A 22,007-nucleotide genomic window follows, 5' to 3' on the forward strand; every position below is an offset into this window, starting at 1 on the left:
TGAGGCAGTCTTTGAAGAAATATGTGACGTGTGGCAGAGCAAGCCCTTGAGGAAGAAGAGGTTTTCTTATTACTTTCATTGAATTGTGATGTTCTTGTTCCCAAGTCCTGCAGTAGAGTTCTGGTCCAAGGGAATGCCTCTCTCCTCTGCCTTAAGCGTCTGGCTGAGGAGGCTTCGTGTGCATGTGTGTGTGTGTGTGTTTACGTGTCATGAAACGCCTCAAGTCTCCTTTGTCCACTGTGTGTCCTGTTCCTGCTGAGTTGGGTTTAGATTCTGCTGTGTCGGTGGATAAATCAATTCATGGCAGTTTTCTCAGCCTTAGCACTGCTGGCATCTAGGTATGGATAATTTGTTGTGGGGACTGTTGGTGCAGTTCAGAATGGTTAGCAGCTCTCTTGGCCTCTTCACACTGGATGCCAGTAACGTCCCGAGAGTTAGGGCAACCAAAAATATCTCTAGGACTTTGCCAGAAGTCCCCCGTGTGGCAAAAATCGCCTCGGTCGAAGGTCGCTGGCTGATGAGCGCCTCTCGGTCAGCCCTGTGCCACAGTTGTGGCCATGCTCCTCCCGTCTGCTTTCTCCGTGTTGCCAGCCTTGCTCAGGGCCTCTTCCTCCTGACTGTGCGCTGCTCATCTAATTAGGTGGAAAGTTGCCAAGTGGAGGTGGATTCAGTGGGGAATAGGGTGGGGCTGAGCCAGGTGTGGCCCTGGGTAGTGGCTGCGCGCTGCGCCGTGCAGATGGGTGTGTTTTTTGGTGGCAGCTAATGATTAGACTTAAAAACCAGTGTTCTCTGATGCGGGCCTGAGATGACAATGGCACCGGGGGTCCCGGCACACAGCACTCATCAGGTATGTGGCGTCTCGGTGTTTCCTGAAGCCTGCCTTGTGAGTCTGGAGTGTTGAGAGAAAGCGCTTTTCTCCTTAATGTTTTTATTTGAAAGAGGCAAAGGAAAGAGAAGCTGCATCTTGGTGAACTTCCATATTCAATTTAGATTTCATTTTTGAGGTGACTTCAGTAGCTGGATAAAGCCAGTTCCTTTTTTTTTTTAAATGTGTATGAAATGAGATGGGAGAATTTGTAAATATTAAGCAGCAAATGTTTAATGAGTGCAACTGGGGATGGTGCCATGCCCTCAAGAAATGCTGAGTGCTAAGAGGGAGCCAGAAGCAGGTAATTGCAAATGTACCGCCTTGGAAGGAATTGTGGCTCTGTCTTGGGTAGGGGCAGGTGGTAAGGGGTGGGCAAGACAGATAAACTTGAGACTAGGCCAAGTGTTTGCAGTCCTTGTTTTATTACTTTTCAGACAGTCAATGTTCGTAATTAGTACTTTTTCCTGGGTACTACTGATTGTTTTTTTACCTAATTGGAGTCATCCTGAATGCCCGTTTTTATAAGCTGTATTCTCTTAACATTTATTGCCTGACATTTCCCATTTTTAGACCTTTTATGGTCTGCATATTGCATTTTATGATTCTGTCTTAGTTTATTTAACCACTTCCCTGTTGCTTATTTTAAAGAACTTTGCTGCTGGAAATATCCTTTGATGAATAACTTTGGGCATACACTCGAATCCACAGTTCAGATGACTTCCTTGGGATAGTGTCATGAACTGGGTGAAGTGGTATGGATATTTTTAAGATTCTTAGATTATACTGCTGAAGTGCATTGCTGAAAGTTTCTAAGTAACATTCCCACGAGCAGGACGTTGAGTGGCCGTTTTAGGATATTCTTGCCAATGTTGGGTGTTTTAAAAAAGAAAATAACTGATTTAACAGATGGAAAACACCTCATTGTTATCTTCCTTTGCCTGTTTAAATTATTAGTGAAGTTGGCTTTTTGTTACTGCTTTTCCTTTAAAAGTACGTTAGTTCCTTTTGTGAATTGGCTGCACATATTTTCTCCCAGTAATCTTTTGGGGATGTTACTGCTTTTTCTGATTCCTTTATACAATTTGTTTATATATTGAGGGAAGTGATTGTTTGTCCTTTGTGTTTATCCAGACACTTTTCCGATTTTACAGTTGTGGCTTTTGCTTTATGTGTGACTTTTAATTTTGATATGATTTCAGATTTAGAGACAGAGTGTAAGAGTGCAAAGAACTACCACATATCCTTTACTAAGGTTTACCAGTTGTTAGAAGTCTACCCCATTAGCTTTATCACTCTCTATGCGTGTATATAAATGCATTTTCTCTGATTCATCTGAGTCTAAGTCGTGTCTTTCTTAAGACCTGGGGCAGTCTCTTGCATGACCCTGTGAGAGGCTAATGGCTGGTGCCGTGCTGTTGCCTAACTCAGGCTCCACAGCGCCCCTCCAGCAGCTGCCCCTGGAATGTCCGTTGCTGCTCTTGAGTCCCCTGTTCAGGGTCCCGTCCAGAATGACACTGAATTTGATTGCCGTGTGTCTTCAGTCTCTTCTGATTCGGAGTAGTTCCTTAACCTGAGTTTTTCATCCTTGACATTTGACCTTTTTGAAGACTATGGACCAGTTTTTTTCTTTTTTCTTTTTCCCTCCAGAATGTTTGCCAATTTGTGTTTCTCTGAAATTTCCTCCTGGTTAGATTCAGGGTATACATTGTAGACAGAATTACAGGAAAGTGATTTTATTGTTCTCAGCACAAGACGTTTGGAGCCCCCAATGCTAGTTTGTTGCAATATTGATGATGACTTTGGACGCTTGATTAAGTCACTGTTTTCCAGATTTCTCTACTGCCAAGATACAGGTTTTTCCTTTGACGTTATTAAGTATCAGAAAGTAGAAGTGTTAGTCCCTCAGTGGTGTCTGACTCTCTGCTCCTCTGTGGACTGTAGCCTGCCAGGCTCCTCTGTCCATGGGGTTCTCCAGGCAAGAACACTGGAGTGCATAGCCATTCCCTTCTCCAGAGGGTCTTCCGACCCAGGGATCGAACCTGGGTCTCCCGTTTTGCAGGCAGATTCTTTACCGACTCAGCCACCAGGGAATCCTGTTCCTTTTTGAACATTCACCCACATGTGTTAGCGTCCAATGATGATTTTAGCATCCAACAATGAAATACTTCCTTCCTTCTGTATTTACTTGGAGAAGGAAATGGCAACCCACTCCAGTACTCTTGCCTAGAAAATTCCATGGATGGAGGAGCCTTGCCTGGTGGCTCAGATGGTAAAGAATCTGCCTGCAACGCAGGAGACATGGGTTTGATCCTTGGGTTGGGAAGATCCCCTGGAGGAGGGCATGGCAGTCCACTCTAGTATTCTTACCTGGAGAATCCTCATGGACAGAGGATCCTGATGGGCTCCAGTCCATGAGGTCACAAAGAGTTGGACGCAACTGAGTGACATGGCACTTTATTATTTAGTGGCCTATAATTCACTACTTAGATTCTTTTATATATTTCCTTAATTCTTTGAACATTTTTTGCTTTCTGGTGCAACAAGCTACCCTGGGCCCATTCTGTGTGCCTCAGCCCTCAAGTCAGCTTTCCTTCAGGGAGCCTTGCTCCTGTTGGTGGGGAATAGGTCCAGGTGCTTGGCGCATGCAGCTAGCGACATTACTTCCACTCCTGTTTTGTGGACAGAGCCGGGATACGTTTGTGGGTGTGTGGATACACATACGCACGCACACATACATTTGTGGGTTTTACTTACATAGTTTAAAAACTGTCAGCTCGTATTGATACTACCCAGTGTTAATTAAGACATTCTGGTGCCCCTCCTTATATTGAATTTGTCGTATACTTTTGCACCTTGTTTACACACAAGGTATAAAGATATTCTCCTGTTTTTATTTCTAGGAGTTTCATAGTTTGGGCTTTAGGTTAAAATTAAGAGGTACAAACTTTCAGTTACAAAATAAATGATTCGTAGGTATGAAATACACAGTGTGGGGAATATAGTCAGTAATTACATGATATCTTTGCATAGTGGCATGATAGCATGCTTATCTCGGTGATCATTCTAAAACGCATAGAAGTGTTGGATCACTGTGTTGTGTACCAGGAGTCAGCATGGTGCTGTAGGTGAATTGTGCTTCAACAGCAAGCAAACTTGCAGAAAACGAGATGAGGTTTGTTGCTATTGGAGGCGAGGTGGGGGTGGAGTGGGACGTTGGGTGAAGGTGGTTGAGAGGTACAGACACTCATGTAAAAGGCCCTTAGGGATGTCCTGGACAACCTGAGAAACACAGTTAGCACTCCTGTGTGTTACATATGAGAGCTGTTAAGGGGTTAAGTCCTAAGAGTTCTCATCACAAGGGAGGAAATGTATTTTCTCTTTCTTTAATATTGTATCTATGTGAGACGTCATATGGCCACTAAGCTTATTGTGGTAATGTTTCATGATGTAGGGCAAATCATTATGCTGTATACCTTAAATTTACACAGTGCTGTATGTTAATTATACCTCAGGAAGACTTGAAGGGAAAAAGAATTGCTGTGTGTACTGAACTAAAACTTTTGCAGTTTAGTGTCTCATTAAAACCTGATACTTCGAAACTGACTGGGAAAAACAGCATGTTAAAAGTAAAATTCTGAGCATGGAACGTACTTTATAAATTTTGACATCAGAAGACTATTTTATTCTTCAAAGTAAATGCATCAAAAATGTAAAAAAGATTTGGGATCCATCTCACATTTTTTTGGTTTATGACATCAGGGGTTAAGGTTGATCATTTTTTCTATATGAACATCCAGTTGCTTCAGCACTGTTTGTTGGAAAGGATTTCCATTTTCTGTTGAATTGCTTTTGTGCCTCTTGTGAAAATCGGGTGACGGTGCCAGTGTGAGTCTGTTCCTGGACTCTCCGTTCTGATCGATTTGTCTGTCGTTAGACCAGGACCGTACTTCGATGGTTACTGTGGCTTTACAGGAAGTCTTGAAGTGTAAGTCCTCCAGCTCATTCTTTTTTAAGATTGTTTTGGCTCTTTTACATCCTTCACGTTTTCCTGTATGTTTTAGAATCAAGTGGCCAATTTCTGCAAAAACATCTGTTTGGAATATGAACAGAATTCTGGGCAGAATCAACCTCTTTACAGTAATGAATTTTCCAGATTGCAAACAGGTGTGTGCCCCCATGCCCTTAGATATTCAATTTCTCTCGTCAGTATATTTTAGTTTTCAGTATATGAGACATGCATGTCTTTTGTAAAGATGATTCATAATTAATCTGCTCTTTAAGATAAAATTTAAAAATTTCATTTTCATTTTGTTGTTAGTCTGTAGAAATATATTTGAATTTTGTAGAATGACTTTGCATCCTGCAGCCTTGCTAAATTGACTTAGATTAATCTGGCTAGACTAATTTAGATTTCCTAGAAATTTCTCTGTTAGTAATTATGTTCTCTGTGAAAAGAAACAGCTTTATACCTTCTTTTCCAATTTTTAGCCCTTATATTTATTTTCTTTGCCATATTACACTGGCTAGGACCTTCTGTCTATTGTTCAGTAGAGGTGGTAACAATGGGCATCCTTCCCTTGTTGCAAATCAAGTGGAAAGGGCCTCGGGGCTTCACTGTTAAGTGTGTTGTCTGCCGTAGGTTTATATGGTGAACCAAGTTTCTCTGTGTCTAGTGTGCTGAGGCTGTTGTTTGCACTCAGCATGGGTGCTGACTGTCGCTCAGTGCTTTTGCTGCGTCAGTTATTCTGTGGCATGACACTGGCTTTCAGGTATTAATGTGACTTTATGCTCCTGGGATAAACGCCACTTGGTCATGATATATTATTATTTTTATAAGTTGCTGATTTTTCCAGTAGTTTGCTAAGGATGTTTTCATCTGGGTTCATGAATTATCCTGCATTGGAGAAGGAAATGGCAACCCACTCCAGTGTTCTTGCCTGGAGAATCCCAGGGATGGGGGCGCCTGGTGGGCTGCTGTCTGTGGGGTCTCACAGAGTCGGACACGACTGAAGTGGCTTAGCAGCAGCAGCAGCATGAAATATGTTGACGAATTGTAGCTTTTTTAAAAAATTTTCTTGTTTAATTTTTTCTGATAGTTTTATGCAAAGCATGTAAAGGAGGTGGGAATTATTCTCTTCCTTATTGTTTGATAGGATTCACTTGTGAAACCATTTGAGCTTTGAGTTTTCTTTTTGCAGAAGGGTAGCCTAACCAGTTAATTTGTTTAACAGATGTATCGCTGTTCCGGTTTTTAGAATTTCAGCGTGTGTCAGTTGTGGAAAGCTGTGTTTCCCTTTTTCCATTCTCCCTACTCTAGACCTATGTTTTTAAATTCAAGGTGTGTCTCTGCATATCTTGCAGGGTATGGTTGGGTCTTGATCTTTTGGGTTTTGTTTTTCTTTATCCCCATTCTGACAGTCTGTACCTTTTAATTGGAGTCCCTTTATAGTTAATGTACTTACTGATACACAGTTGATTCTCCTTATTCATGTATTCTATATCTGCAAATATAGAATAGTCTCTGTAAACCTACTCACTAAAATTTAATTCTGATCCCAGATCAGTACTGACGGTGCTCTCAGCCTCACTCACGGACACGCACAAAGCAGTTAAGGTTTTGAGTCGTCTGGCATTCAGGCTCTGAACTGATGTTGAACAAGTCACGCTCCACCTTCTCGTTGCATTTCTCACACTGTCCTTTTTGTGGTCTACTCAGCGCCATGATTTTCACATTTTGTGGTTCTTTTTTGACGATTGCACTGTTTCAAGTTGCCCCTGAGCATAGTGCTGAGATGCTGCCTCGTGTTCCTAAGTAAAGAAGACTGTCATGTGCCTTCAGAGGAAATAGGCCTGTTATTAGGCAAGCTTCCTCCAGCAGGAGTTAAAATGCTATTGATCATGAGCTGAGTGTTAATGAATGGACAAAACATATTTGCTAAATAAGATGTCTTCAAACACAAGCAAACTAAGACAAGCTTATGTATTGATGCTTGACTGGAGTGTTGTGACCAGAGGCTCCCTGGAACCTAACCTTGTATTTCCCCTAGGAGCAATGGTTCTGTGTTTACTAATTCCATGCTCCTGCCGACTTCATAGAAGACGACTGTACACAGTGAGAACTGCCTAAAGTCGGGTGTAGATCTCTTTCCCCGCCCTTCTTCTGTTTCTCTCTTGCTCCCTTCCTCTGCTCACCCCGCTTAATAGCTTAGTTTTAGTGGCTGCATTTGCAGTCGCGGCATCCATCCTCAGCTTACTGCAGTCTGTCCTACTCTCATAAGCAGTGGTTTTCCAGTTCTCGTAAAATAGGAGCGCTTGGCAACAATATAATCCCATTCTCGTTAGACTCAGCGTGCTGTTGTTTTCATGTACTTTACATAAATCCACATGGTAAGCCTCCATGTACACTTGCTGCGTTAAGAGGAGAAAATGAGAGAGAGTTCTTTGTTAATCCACGTATTTCCATCTGTGTTGCCCTTCTTTTCCTTTTGCAGCTTCTAGTCTTGCTCAGGGGTCATTTGCTGGAAGTAAACTTCCTTTAGTTTTTGTTCATCTGGACTTCTTTATTTGGCTTGATTTTTGAAGGATATTTTCGCTGCATATGGAATTCTTTCAACATCATGCTTATCGTTTCGTTGTTTTCTGGCTTTCTCCTGATAGACAGTGATGATTCATGCTGTAGTTATTGCTGTCGTCGTTGTTGTTATTTCTTTCTAGGTGCTTCAAGATCTTTCTCTTTATTTTTGATTTCCAGCAGTTGATGATGCTCAGATGCAGTTCTGTTTCTATTGATCCTACGTAGGGCTCTTTCCTTTTCTCCTTTGCCTTTTGCTTCTCTTCCTTTCTCAGCTATTTGTAAGGCCAACTCACACAGCCATTTTGCCTTTTTGCATTTCTTTTTCTTGGGGATGGTCTTGATCATTGCCTCCTGTACAATGTCATGATCCTCTGTCCATGGTTCTTCAGACACTCTTGTCTATCAGGTCTAATCCCTTGAATCTATTTCTTACTTCCACTGTATAATCATAAGGGATTTTATTTAGGTCATACTTGAATGATCTAGTGGTTTTCCCTACTTTCTTCAATTTAAGTCTGAATTTGGCAATAAGGAGTTCATGATCTGAGCTACAATCGGCTCCCGGTGTTGTTTTCACTGACTGTATAGAGCTTCTCCATCTTTGGCTGCAAAGAACATAATCAGTCTGATTTTGATATTGACCATCTGGTGATGTCCATGTGTAGAGTCTTCTCTTGTGTTGTTGGAAGAGGGAGTTTGCTATGACCAGTGCGTTCTCTTGGCAAAACTGTTAGCCTCTGCCCTGACTTTGTTATGTATTCCAAGGACAAATTTGCCTGTTACTCCAGGTATCTAGTGACTTCCTCCTTTTGCATTCCAGTCTCCTGTCATGAAAAGGACATCTTTTCTGGGTGCTAGTTCTAGAAGGTCTTGTAGGTCTTCATAGAACCATTCAACTTCAGCTTCTTCAGCATTACTGGTCGGGGCATAGACTTGGATTACTGTGATATTGAATGGTTTGACTTCGAAACAAATGAGATCATTCTGTCGTTTTTGAGATTGCATCCAAGTACTGCATTTCTGGATCTTTTGTTGACCGTGATGGCTACTCCATTTCTTTTAAGGGATTCTTGCCCACAGTAGTAGATATAATGGTCATCTGAGTTAAATTCACCCATTCCAGTCCATTTTAGTTCACTGATTTCTACAATGTGACGTTCACTCTTGTCATCTCCTCTTTGACCACTTCCAATTTGCCTTGATTCATGGACCTAACATTCCAGGTTCCTATGCAATACTGCTCTTTATAGCATTGGACTTTACTTCCGTCACCAGTCACATCCACAACTGGGTGTTGTTTTTGCTTTGGCTCGTCTCTTCAATCTTTCTGGAGTTATTTCTCCACTGATCGAAAGAATAGCAAACAATAGAAGAGTTCTTCAAAGAATAGCAGGGTTCCAAAGAACAGCAAGGAGAGAAGAAAGTCTTCCTCAGTGATCAATGCAAAGAAATTGAGGAAAACAATAGAATTGGAAAGACTAGAGATCTCGTCAAGAAAATTAGAGATTCCAAGGGAACATTTCATGCAAAGATGGGCATAATGAAGGACAGAAATGGTATGGACCTAACAGAAACAGAAGGTGTTAAGAAGAGGTGGCAAGAATACACAGAAGAACTGTACAAAAAAGATCTTCATGACCAAGATAAGCACAGTGGTGTGATCACTCACCCAGACATCCTGGAATGTGAAGTCAAGAGGGCCTTAGAAAGCATCACTAGGAACAAAGCTAGTGGAGGTGATGGAATTCCAGTTGAGCTATTTCAAATCCTGAAAGATGATGCTGTGAAAGTGCTGCACTCAATATGCCAGCACATTTGGAAAACTCAGCAGTGGCCACAGGACTGGAAAAGGTCAGTTTTCATTCCAATCCCTAAGAAAGGCAATGCCAAGAATGCTCAAACTACCACACAATTGCACTCATCTCACACGCTAGCAAAGTAATGCTCAAAATTCTCCAAGCCAGGCTTCAGCAATACATAAACCATGAACTTCCTGATGTTCAAGCTGGTTTTAGAAAAGGCAGAGGAACCAGAGATGAAATTGCCAACATCCACTGAGTCATCGAAAAAGCAAGAGAGTTCCAGAAAAATATCTACTTCTGTTTTATTGGCAAAGCCTTTAACTGTGTGGATCACCACAATGTGGAAAATTCTTTAAGAGATGGGAACACCAGACCACCTGACCTGCCTCCTGAGAGATCTGTATGCAGGTCAGGAAGCAACAGTTAGAACTGGACATGGAACAACAGACTGGTTCCAAATAGGAAAAGGAGTACGTCAAGGCTGTATATTGTCACCCTGCTTATTTAACTTATTTGCAGAGTACATCCTGTGAAATGCTGGGCTGGAAGAAGCACAAGCTGGAATCAAGATTGCCAGGAGAAATATCAATAACCTCAGATATGCAGATGACACCACCCTTATGGCAGAAAGTGAAGAAGAACTAAAGAGCCTCTTGATGAAAGTGAAAGAGGAGAGTGAAAAAGTTGGCTTAAAGCTCAACATTCAACAAAATAAGATCATGGCATCCGGTCCCATCACTTCATGGGAAATAGATGGGGAAACAGTGGAAACAGTGTCAGACTTTGTTTTTCTGGGCTCCAAAATGACTGCAGATGGTGACTGCAGCCATGAAATTAAAAGATGCTTACTCCTTGGAAGGAAAGTTATGACCAACCTAGATAGCATATTCAAAAGCAGAGACTACTTTGCCGATTAAGGTTCGTCTAGTCAAGGCTATGGTTTTTCCTGTGGTCATGTATGGATGTGAGAGTTGGACTATAAAGAAGGCTGAGCGTCGAGGAATTGATGCTTTTGAACTGTGGTGTTGGAGAAGACTCTTGAGAGTCCCTTGGACTGCAAGGAGATCTAACTAGTCCATCTTAAAGGAAATTAGTCCTGAATATTCATTGGAAGGACTGATGCTGATGCTGAAATTGCAATACTTTGGCCACCTGATGTGAAGAACTGACTCATCGGAAAAGACCCTGATGCTAGATGATTGAAGGCAGGAGGAGAAGGGATGACAGAGGATGAGATGGTTGGATGGTATCACCAGTTCGATGGACGTGAGTTTGAGTGAGCTTCGGGAGTTGGTGATGGACAGGGAGGCCTGGTGTGCTGCAGTCCATGGCATTGCAAAGAGTCAGACACAACTGAGTGACTGCACTGAGCTGAGTGTAGGGCTCACCAAGTTTCTTGGGTTTATGATATAAGTCAGTGACTTTTAATTGAATTTGGGGGGTTTACAGCTGTTGGACCTTCACATGCTTTCCCTGCTCTGGCAACACTCTCTTTGCCAGCTGGTCGCCAGCTATACGCATGTTATCCTGCTTGATGTGGTTTCACGGCTTTGTGAGGGTGTTCGTTTTCTACAGCCTTTTTTTCTTTTTCAGCTTGGATAATTTACATTAGTCTGTTTTCCAGTTTGCTAACTTTTCCATCATCTCTAAACTACTGTTAACATCATCCATTAAGTTTTCATTTTTTCAGTTCTAGGATTTTTGTTTGGTTCTGTTTCATAATTTTTATTTCTCAGTTGAGATTTCCATTCTTTAAGACCATATTTTCTGAACTTTCTCTCACTTACAGTGAGTAACAGATAACATAGGCTTATTTGTTGCTGTTAGAGCCATTCTTGTTTTCTTTTGGTTAATATTTAACATTTTAAATTCTTTTATTTTCAGCTCTTTGTGTTATTATTCATCATGTGTCTTCCGTAAGCAGTATATAACTGGAACTATTTGTATTTTATCAAATTATCTCATAAGTTGTATTTTAATTAGCAATTTTAAGTAAATTTTGATTGTGAGCTTTTCTTCTTATTCAGATTTAATCTGTGAGAGTCCAGAGGACCTTAATTGAAGATATTTTCCTCAAGAGACCGTTTGAATAGGAGTTCTGCCAGGAGGCAGGGTGTACCTTTGCCATGGATAACACTGTCCGCTTTTCAGGGTACAGTGCCTAAGTACTCCTCACAGGCACACTGTATTCTCGTGACTGTGAGTGGAAAGGGGTTCTGATGATCTCCTGTTGGGCTTAGCTGCCCCCTCCTGGCTCTGACTTGGCCTTCGCTCCTTACTCCTCTGGAGCTGTCCAGTGCTCGAGGCCCAGGCCTGTGGAAGGTCTGCAGTGTCCCTGGCCTCCGGGCCCCTCAGCTTCGTGGCTAACAGCTGCTGCCCCTGTGCTGCCTGTCCCTCGAGCTCCCACGGTTCTGCAGTCTTTCTGAGAAGTGCCGCTAACTCTCTGTTCATAACTGCCTCGTCTTCTGCAGAGCAGTGTGAGCGACAGGCAGCGTGCTCTCAAAGCCACGTTCTGTTCTCATGCTCTGTGGCTTTCTTTGGACTAAACTTAGACTTCGGTTTAGAATGAATGGCGCCCCACCCCTTGTCCCCCAACCTCTTTGAGAGTTCCCAGACTTCTGTAAACTGGCCTTTAGCAGGACTGACCCTGCGCATAACCTCAGTCATGTGCAAAATCCCTCTTATCTTTCCTGGAGCCGTCCCAGTGCAGGCTTAGCTGGGAGTCAGGCTTTGGAAGAAAATGTATGTAAGTGATTTTCAAAGCTAGTGATTTAATCAGGGTTCATCTTTCTAAAATAGAAGCATTTAAAGTATAGTAACAGGCAGAAAAATATCAGCGATACTTTTATTTGTTAAGCACTTATACTGTGGTAGGTTATTTTACTAAGATTTATAGTTAAGTCATTACTATTATTATTTTGTAGGCGTGAAGGCATATTCAGCTGAAAGGCTGTTGAATGAGGCTTGGCACAGTGCGCCTGGTAGATTGGCACTGTGCACTTCCCAGCAGTCTTGCCATCCTCGCTGTGGGGCAGCCGGGGGAGCGGTGCGCCCCTGTCGGGCGCAGTCACCGGAGCGCCGCTGCTTCTGCGGTGGGTGCTGCCTCGTGGGACGTGCTTCAGCTGTGGGCCCGCCTCTTCTGACCCCTCTCTTGCGTTCGGGGTGGCCGTGAAGCTGTGTTCCAGCTGTGTCCTCTCTCTACACAGGGGCTCATCAGGATCTTCTCTTCATAGTCATGCTTCTGACCTCTTCCATTTCCTTGAACGATTATTTTTTTAATCTGCTGTTATTCTGCTAGTAGTCCATAAAGTTTATTGTGAAAATAATTTTACTTCATGTATAGAATAAAATAGGCAGTGGGTAGGAAGTATTAAGAATAAGCATCTTTTTTGCTGTTGATTTATTTTTTTCTTCAAGTTTTATTGAGGTCTAATTGGCGTACAGCACTGTATAAGGTTAAGGTATACAGAAAAATGATTTGATTTACATGCATCATGCAATGATTACTACCATAACTTTGGTGAATTTATTGCATCTTTTGTTTAAAGGGTATAGAATTTCAGTTTTGGAAACTGAAAATGTTTTGGACATCTTTTCCTGACAATGTGAATATAATTAATACTGCTGAACTGTGGCTAATTTCATAAATTTTGTTATATTTTTTTTTCTATACTAAAAAAAAAAAGAGTATCTTTTGTGGAATATAGATTTAAACGGTTAAGGGCAGAGTTCTGAATTTTTTTTGCCTTATCCCTTATACTTGGTTCTATTTATTCATCCTTTACCACAGATTGAATCAACAGATTAGATTGGAGGGTCCAGAGCAGAGGAGATGTTTAGCAAACAGAATTCATAGGTGCTCAGGAAGATTAGCTGAGTCATTTCAGTGTTCGGGTCCTGCTGACTTTCTTGTCCGCATGGAAATACATGCTTGCCTGTCTTTTTGAGTCAGATGTTTTGTGTGTCTTCCCGAAGAGAAGGGCTTTATAATGAGGTGAAAATCTCTGAGAAGTGATAGCTGACTTGAAAAGCAAGTAACTGTTTCCTGGTTTACATTTATATTATTTTTAGATTAGATCTTGGGTTACTTGGGCTTCCCTTGTTGCTCAGCTGGTGACGAATCCGCCAGCAATGAGGGAGACCTGGGTTTGATCCCTGGGTGGGGAAGATCCCCTGGAGAAGGGAAGGGCTGCCCACTCCAGTGTTCTGGCCTGGAGAATCCCGTGGGCTGTATAGACCGTGGGTCCACAAAGAGACACGACTGAGCGACTTGCCCTGGGTTACTACTCTGATGATTGACTGAAAAGTTTTTCTCACTATTTTTTTCCACTGAAAAATGATATCTAGAGGGAGAAAACGGAGTTTCAGGATCATAGAGCAAACAGTAAACTGAAGACTTCTACATTGTACCACCTGTGCAAATTAATATTAAAATTCCCAATTCTTTTTTTTTTAATTTTTTTTTTTTCTAAAATTCCCAATTCTTAATAGACGTTAACCACCCTTGGGATTTACCCAGAGGGAAATGGGGCCAGCGTTGCTTTTCTTTCTTTCAGCTTATGCTTTGTGATATGTTATCATGCAGATCACAGTAATTAAGGCAGAAAGATTAGGAAACTGGGAGGATTCAAGGTTTAGTCATCAAGAAACACCAGGTAAATTTTCAGAAATAGTTCACCCGTGCTCTGTATAGAACACTGTGGGGAATGCTTAAAAGAAATGCATGGCGATCCAGAACACTGCACGGAATGCTGAAGAAATACGTAATGGTCCACAGAGGGCTCCGCCTTTTTGGTAGGTCAGGGGTTCTCTACTGTAAGGAATTATCTGTAAGTAGATGGTGCTTTGTTCACGGTTCACCAAAGAAATAGAACCAAGAGTATATAAAAAGATGGATGGATGGAGAAAGATTCTTACTGATAGATTTTAAGAAATTGGCTCATGTGATCGTAGAGGCTGCCAGATTGGGGAACTGAGAGAAGAGTTAGATCTGAAACGTGAGGCCACAGGTCTACTGGCGAAATTCTCTCTTCTTCCAAGAGAGGCTAGGGGTTTTTTGTTTTAAGGCCTTCATAGGATTAGATGAGTCCTACCCACATTATAGGCCCTTCCCTAGGGCTCACACAGTAAAGAATCTGACTGCAATGCAGGAGACCCAGGTTTGACCCCTGGAGAAGGGAATGGCAACCCACTCCACTATTCCTGCCTGGAGAATCCCATGGACAGAGGAGCCTGGCGGGCTACAGTCCCTGGGGTCACACAGAGTTGGACATGACACGTTATGGAGAGTAATATCCTTTACACAAAGTCTCTTGATTTAAATGTTAATCATGTCTATGAATATACCGTCACGAAAACATCTCGAAGAATCATCGACCAAACATCTGCGCACTGTGGCCTATTCAAGTCGATACATGAGATCGGCCAGCACGCATGTTGAAGAAGCATTCTGTGCATAATTAGATGTCCAGCTGTAAAGAATGCTGGGTACATGTGGTGGGTGGTAGGATACAAGTGGGGGAGCCTGTTTCGATGTCTCTTTGCTCACAGAGGAGATAAACCTTAGGATGTGCTCTGGAGGCCAGGGAGTTTTGGCCTGGTGTGCAGAGGTGTGTACAGCGTCCCGAGAGGGCGGTAGAGTGAACAGGGGTGGAGCTGACCGTGGCAGGGCAGGAGAGGATGTCTCCTGGCTGGAGAGAGATTTCTTAGTGGGTAAGGCGACATTACTTTGCCAACAAAGGTCCGTCTAGTCAAGGCTATGGTTTTTCCAGTAGTTGTGTATGGATGTGAGAGTTGGACTGTGAAGAAAGCTGAGCACCAAAGAATTGGTGCTTTTGAACTGTGGTGCTGGGGAAGACTCTTGAGAGTCCCTTGGACTGCAAGGAGATCCAACCAATCCATTGTAGAGGAGATCAGTCCTGGGTGTTCATTGGAGGGACTGATGCTGAAGCTGAAACTCCAGTACTTTGGCCACCTCATGCGAAGAGTTGATACATTGGAAAAGACTCTGATGCTGGGAGGGATTGAGGGCAGGAGAAGGGGAAGGGGACGACAGAGGATGAGATGGCTGGATGGCATCACCGACTCAATGGACGTGGGTTTGAGTGAACTCTGGGAGTTGGTGACGGACAGGGAGGCCTGGTGCGCTGCAGTTCATGGGGTTGCAAAGAGTTGGACACGACTGAGCGACTGAACTGAACTGAACTGAGCTGAAGGCAGGCCCTGCTCTGGTTTCTCTACCTTGCTTTCTGTGTTAAGCAGAGAGGATGCTTGCTCCAGCCTGAGATGACACATGGCTGGTGCAGGCCTGTCTGTACCGCCAGCTTAATGCTACATTCTACAGTGTGATGAGATGAGAACTCTTCTGCATAAAGCATTTCAAATGAGACAGAGCTGCCGTAGATTTTTCTGTTACAAAACGTGCCCAGAATTCTTTCTTCAGTTAGTTTAATGAATTGCTGCAGAAGATGTATATGTTTGTGAAGAAACATAAGATCTTCAAATGATGTGAATTGCTGCCAGTAATAATTCTAATCTTTAAGCATTGAAATGTTTTTGGATCCATTCTGAAGTAGAAATAGAGCCGAGTAACTCCCCCTCCCCCCTCATTACAAATTAAGGAACATGATCAAATTTTTAGATGTAGTTGGTGTAAAGAAACTTTATAATAAAAATTCTACCAATGAAAGTAGTTATCAGAGAGAAGAATAGCAAAAACAATGTATGTGAAATAATGGCACAAAACAGCGCCTGAATGACTCACCTCTCCGTGTCTGTGCGCCTTGGCAGCGCAGGCCTGCTTGTTTCTCCAGTCAGGTGTAGAGTCTGTTTCCATGCCGTTCGTACTGGGCTGTGCCGCGGGGCCTGCAGCGGCCAGGGGAGCGTAAGCAGGCGGGCTGGAAGCAGAGGCGCCGCAGGCAGTGGAGGAGTGGGCGCTGAGAGGGGGGCCACCTGGAGAGGAAGGCCCAGCCTTCCTCCCTGAGCCCAGTCCCCAGCTGACCTGGGCCCAGTGCAGCAGCACGCAGGTCAGGCAAGAGCAGCAGCAGAGCTGTGCAGCCAGCCCCTGGGATTGTGAGAACTAGGACATCGCTGCTGTTTACGCCACTAAGGCTGGGCTCGCTTGTTACCCAGCAATGGCAGGCAGAAGCATCCTGTGACTAATAGCGGCAATTCATCTCTGTAATTCTATTTCTGGCTTCACTCCTGAACCCTCAAGGAGCCCGCAGTCAGCTGAGGGAGGCGAAAGTGTGAGCAAGTCACTCCAGTACAGTGTGGTGCGTGCCCAGGGAGGGCCCTGGCTGCTGCGGCCTTGACTTTCTCCGTCCCCCTTTCCTCGTCTGTAAGGATTAGGTTTTTCTCTGCAGAACAAGCATCAAAGAGCACTTGGAGGAAGATCAGTTCTGTACTTCACTGAAGGTATTTCCATCCCTTAGGTCTGTCAGACTCACACTCCCTTTCTCAGAAGTGAAGCGCTGCAAGAACCCCAACAAGTCTCCCCTTTTCCTTTTGTTAAGGACCAGTGTTTTCAGTATCCTTGTGTGTGTCCTGAAGAATGCCCGTGGGTATGCCTTCTTAACTTTCCTGAGGTTCAGACTCTGCTGGAAAATCAGATGTTAGAGTCCAGGCCCTTCCTTGCAGCCGTCTCGGGCTCAGCTGATTCACTCGCACGGGGGAGTGGCTCTGCTGAGGCCTCTGGGTCACCGGGGGTCACAGATCGCACAGTGCTCGGATCTGAGGCCCGCCTGCCTCACGCCGTCTGCTGCTCACGCACCGTCAGCTTCGGCCTGCCCCTCTCTTCTTCTGTTCCTTGAGATCCTAAATTGCACACTGCAGCCTGCAGCACTCTCCTCTGCTGGCCCAGCTGTTTGCTCAGGACCTCCAGCACCGGGCTCCCTCAGTTTTCTGTAGCGGCCCGTTCTCCTTCGGCTGGCCAGCGTTCTGGGGGATACCTAGAGTCCACCCTGTCTTTCTTCTTGGCTGCCTTGTGGCTTGGATGGTAAAGAATCTGCCTGCATCGCAGGAGAACAGGGTTCAGCCGTTGGTCAGGAAGATCCCCTAGAGCAGGAAATGGCTACCCACTCCAGTACTCTTGCCTGGAGAATCCCAAGGACAGAGGACCCTGGCAGGCTACAGTCCCTGGGGTCGCAGAGTTGGACACGACTGAGCGACTAGCACTTTCTTTTCACCAGCCTTTCAGGCTGCATGTTAGAAAATTAATCTTGAGTAATCTACTGGAGTACTTTAAAGGGACAGGTTTAGTTTCAAACAGTTGAAGTGGTTTAAGGTTATGTTATTGTATATGTAATATATGTGTAACCTAATGGTTTAAGAGTATATACTATAATTTTAAAATGCAGTATTTTTCTGCGGCTTGTGATATATATTTGTAAATCAACTCAAATGATAAATATCCAATTTTTGTTATAAATTGGACCTAACTTTTCAGGCATGTCTTACAGCCTTGAAGTATATAAATTATTATTTTGTCAAATTTTTAACAAGTATATCCATTACTTTGGTCAGATGTCCCCCTATGCAGACAAAATTGCAGCAAAAAGCATGTTGCTATTTAATACTTAAAACTGTGGATTCTGTGGATTCTGATACCTCTTCTTTTCATAATAAAGCCAACAGCACACCAGGTTTTGTCTTTTTCTGACAGCCGTGCTGCCGTGGGATGAAACAGGAGAAACGTACACATTCTAGACTCGCCTTGTAAATCGCCACAGGCTGCTGCGTCTAGTGACGTGTGGCTGAGCAGCCTTAGGCAAGGCGCCTGACTTCTCTGGGCCGTGTGTGCAGATAAGCCAGTTTCTCCACCTGTGGCACTGCCGTGAGAGTCAAGTGCGAAAATGCGCAGAAAGCAGTTGCGGTTCGTCAGCGCTTTCATCAGTTTTGTTTTTCTCCACAATTGCTGTTCAGAAGTTCTATTTCTATACTTCTCAGTTTGCTTATCTTACCTTACCATTTTAAAATGTTTTATGCTTTGGATTTCAGTTGCTAGTTACCCTCGGCACTGCTTATTTGCTGCTCCTCATGTAACGTTGAAATTATTCTTTCTTACCTCTGGTCATCCTCTGAGTTATTCCAGAGGGTTTTATTTCATTTAACACCTCTGTCTTTTTTTTTTAATTTTTATTTTCACTTTATTTTCCTTTACAGTACTGGATTGGTTTTGCCATACATTGACATGAATCATTCTGACCGTGCTGGGTCTTCGCTGTGCGGGCTCTTCCCTAGCTGCGGTGAGCTGGGGCTGGTCCCTAGGTGCGGCGCCTGAGCGTCTCGTTGCGGTGGCGTCTCCTGTCGCAGGAGCACAGGCTCTGGAGCGCGCTGTCGTCAGGGCTCAGCACGTGGGCTCAGCAGCTGTGGCTCCAGGCTGGAGAGCACAGGCTCGGCGGCTGTGGCGCGCGGGCTTAGTTGCTCCGTGCGTGCAGGACCCTTCTGAGTCGGAGATAGAACACCCCTGTCTCCTGCATTGGCGGGTGAACTCTTCCCCACTGAGGAAGGGGCCGGGGGTAGCCTCTAGGGGGCTTTAAAGCGAACAGAGTCTTTTTTTGCTTGTTTCCGAGTAAACTTCATGTGGTCTGTGGAGCATGTCTGTGTGTTTTACCATTCTTTCCTTCACTTTCAGTAAATGCATCTTTATTTTCTGGTGGTTACTACTTTATTCTGATGCATTTAACTTTTTAAAATTCATTTTGACATTTTTAATAAGCTCATTGTTCTTGAAGATCATAGTGTTAAACAGACCAAGTCAAAGCTTTTGTCTCAGACTGTTTTTTAGTGGGTGGCATATGGAGGCCTTGTAGTGTTCCCTAAAATTCTCAGAGCCCTGAACTTAAATTTTGATCTTAATTTCAATGAAGAGTGGAAATAGGGTAATCTTGATGCCTTGTTACCTTTTGATCTGGTGTGGGCATGACAGTGGCCAGATACGAGGTACTTGTGAGAGCGCATTCTCCCCTGGTTGAGTGAGGGGAATAGGCCTTTAAGGATACTGTCAGTGAAATAGCATATTTTATGCCTTTCGTCAGTAACTTGTCACCTATTCGTCACTGTATTTCTGACTCAAAGATTGAAATTGCTAAACTGTATTTTATGAAACCTGTTTTTCTCTTTCTTAACAGAGCTCTTCTCCGTAGTTCTTAATAACTTATAATTGTAACCTTCTGGAATTATTCTTAAAAGTACTTGGATTGCATTTTGAATTATTACAATTTTGGACTTAGTCTGATGTGGGCAAACTGTTGCACATATTTAAAGATCAGTTGTTTCTTGCCATTTGATATGAATTGTACAAGGATAAAAAATACTGAATTTTTGTGTTGTCTAAATTTCCGCTGTTCTACTTGATCAGCATTTGAGACAGTAAACAGTGTTAGTTATAGTTTGAGTCATAAATGAAATTCCCAGTTAGTTCTGGCTCTTGTGGGAGAAAAGTTGATTTAGTCAATATTTGCTGAATGGATATTATGTGGCAACATTGGGCTGGAGAGTGCTGGTACAAGGGTGAGCAAAGTGAGATAGGGTTTCTGCCTTTAGGGAGCTCACTGCCCAGTAAGGGTGAATGTCATTAATTAAAGACTTTAACAGAAGTAGAATTCCAGTTGCGATCCTTGTTAGTGGAGTAGAGGTTCTTCATCAGTTCTGTAAAGACCTGTAAATGTGGGATTTCCTGGGGATGTTGTTGTTATTGTTGTTTACGTTTACGTTTGACTTATAGTAACTGTCAAGACTGTTTTCCAAGGTCTCTATACCACTTCACATTCTCAAGGGCTCCAGTTTCTCCTCATGCTACAGTCGATATCATCGGTCTTTTTGATTATAGCCCCTCTACAGGGGATATGTTAGTTACGCAGTCATGTCCAACTGTTTGTGTCCCGATGGGCTGTAGCCTGCCAGGCTCCTCTGTCCATGGGACCCTTCAGACAAGAATACTAGAGCGGGTAGTTGTTCCCTTCTTCAGGGAATCTTCCTGAACCAGGCATCAAACCTGGGTCTCCTGCATTGCAGGCAGATTCTTTACAGTCTGAACTACCAGGGAAGCCCAGGAAGGATATAGCCTTTCCTCACTGTGCTTTTAATTTGCAGATCATTTCATGAGCTTAGTAACTATTCATTTACCTGCTTTGGAGAAATGGCTGTTAGAAACTTTTGCCCATCTTCAAGTTGTGTTGCTTAAGTCGTAGGTGTTCCTTAGATATTCTGGATACGAGTCTATAGGCAGATGATGGTCACGTTTTCCCCCTAGTTCCTCTTTTTAGTTTTCTTGATGGTGACTTTTAGAGCACAAAAGTCTTATTAAATTTGACCGTCTGATTTATCAGTATTTTCCTTTGGAGTAAAATGCGCAGAGGTGGTCGCTGAAGCCAGAGATAGGGGTCTGATAACTTGGGGAAAGGGAACACAGAATGAGTGGGAGGGTGGCATGGAGCTTTGGAGACTCGAAAGACCTGCCGTCACGTGTTGAGTCAGATCACACGGGCCCAGAGAGTGTCCTTTCGGCCTGACCGCCATGGAGGTGGCTGCTGGCCGTGCTGAACGGAGGCTAGGTTGTGATGAGACGGAATGTGCACGGGAGGTAAAAAAAGCGTCAGTGTGAGTGGGGACGAGCTCTAGGGTATAGGAGGAAAGCAAGATAAGCGGGATGATCCCAGGAGACAAGTGGTGAGTCAGCCGAAGTTTTATCCCTTTCTTTTTCACATTTTCGTTGAGAGAGTGAATATCTTAATTCAGTACCTAAATCGTGGCCCAGGTATAATACCACATTTGGTAAAAATACGTGATATGGATATCGTTCCATTTGAGGTCACACGAGCTTCCTGCCTGTTTTCTGTTTATACTTTCTCTCCATTTATTTCTTCAAAGTATTTTCAAAATGAAAAAAGCAATAAGTGCACACAGCTTTTTGAAAAATGTAATGGAGGCCCAAGCTCTCTCATCCAGACGTCTTAGGTCAGAAATACTTTAAACTTCAGAAAATTTCAGATTCTAGAAAGGTAATCTATACATGGTATGTAATAGTGAGTGTTCTTATTGGGGTGATACCCATAAAACTCATTAATATTTCCTTATTGAAGTATAATATTTATACTGAGTTGCACAAGTATTAATAGAAAATATAAATAGCTTCCTGTTAGTTCAGGTCAGGTTTGGGCCTCTAAAGAGTTTAAGATTAGGTCTTAATGTTAAATAAGACCTAATACTTAATGTTAAATAAGGTGTTGTTATACATTTATATAATAATATATAATATTGCATATAATGTTATTATACATTTCTTTACTAAATATAAGTAAATAAAAGCTAGCTTTGTTTTGGTGTTTTTCTGAATTTTAGAAGTGTGTGTGGGAGATGGTAGTACCCAGCCTCCTATAATGGAAAGCACCAGTCCTTTGCTCCACTCCCCCACAGCCCTTGTCCCGCTCCACAGAGGCAGCTACATGTGTGTCCCGCTCCGCAGAGGCAGCTACGCGCGTGTCCCGCTCCGCACAGGCGGCTGTGCGCGTGTCCCGCTCCGCAGAGGCGGCTGTGCGCGTGTCCCGCTCCGCAGAGGCGGCTGTGCGCGTGTCCCGCTCCGCAGAGGCGGCTGTGCGTGTGTCCCGCTCCAAACAGGCGGCTGTGCGCGTGTCCCGCTCCGCACAGGCGGCTGTGCGCGTGTCCCGCTCCGCACAGGCGGCTGTGCGCGTGTCCCGCTCCGCACAGGCGGCTGTGCGCGTGTCCCGCTCCGCAGAGGCGGGTATGCGCGTGTCCCGCTCCG

General features: G+C 43.6%; 1 protein-coding gene across 5 annotated transcripts in view; it reads left to right on the forward strand.

Annotated features, from left to right (window-relative positions):
- The window catches only part of MARCHF8 (membrane associated ring-CH-type finger 8), a 111,805-nt gene that overhangs the window by 19,246 nt on the left and 70,552 nt on the right, over positions 1 to 22,007 (forward strand). Inside the window, exon 1 of one of the 5 annotated variants that reach the window (XM_042241154.2) lies at positions 803 to 847. The exons of the other annotated variants lie outside the window; for them this stretch is intronic. The gene's annotated coding sequence lies outside the window, so the exon portion shown is untranslated. Of the gene's footprint in view, positions 1 to 802; positions 848 to 22,007 lie in introns of those variants that run through there. 5 annotated transcript variants of the gene reach the window in all.

This window comes from Ovis aries, chromosome 25, assembly GCF_016772045.2.
Source record: "Ovis aries strain OAR_USU_Benz2616 breed Rambouillet chromosome 25, ARS-UI_Ramb_v3.0, whole genome shotgun sequence".
Taxonomy (NCBI): Eukaryota; Metazoa; Chordata; class Mammalia; order Artiodactyla; family Bovidae; genus Ovis; species Ovis aries.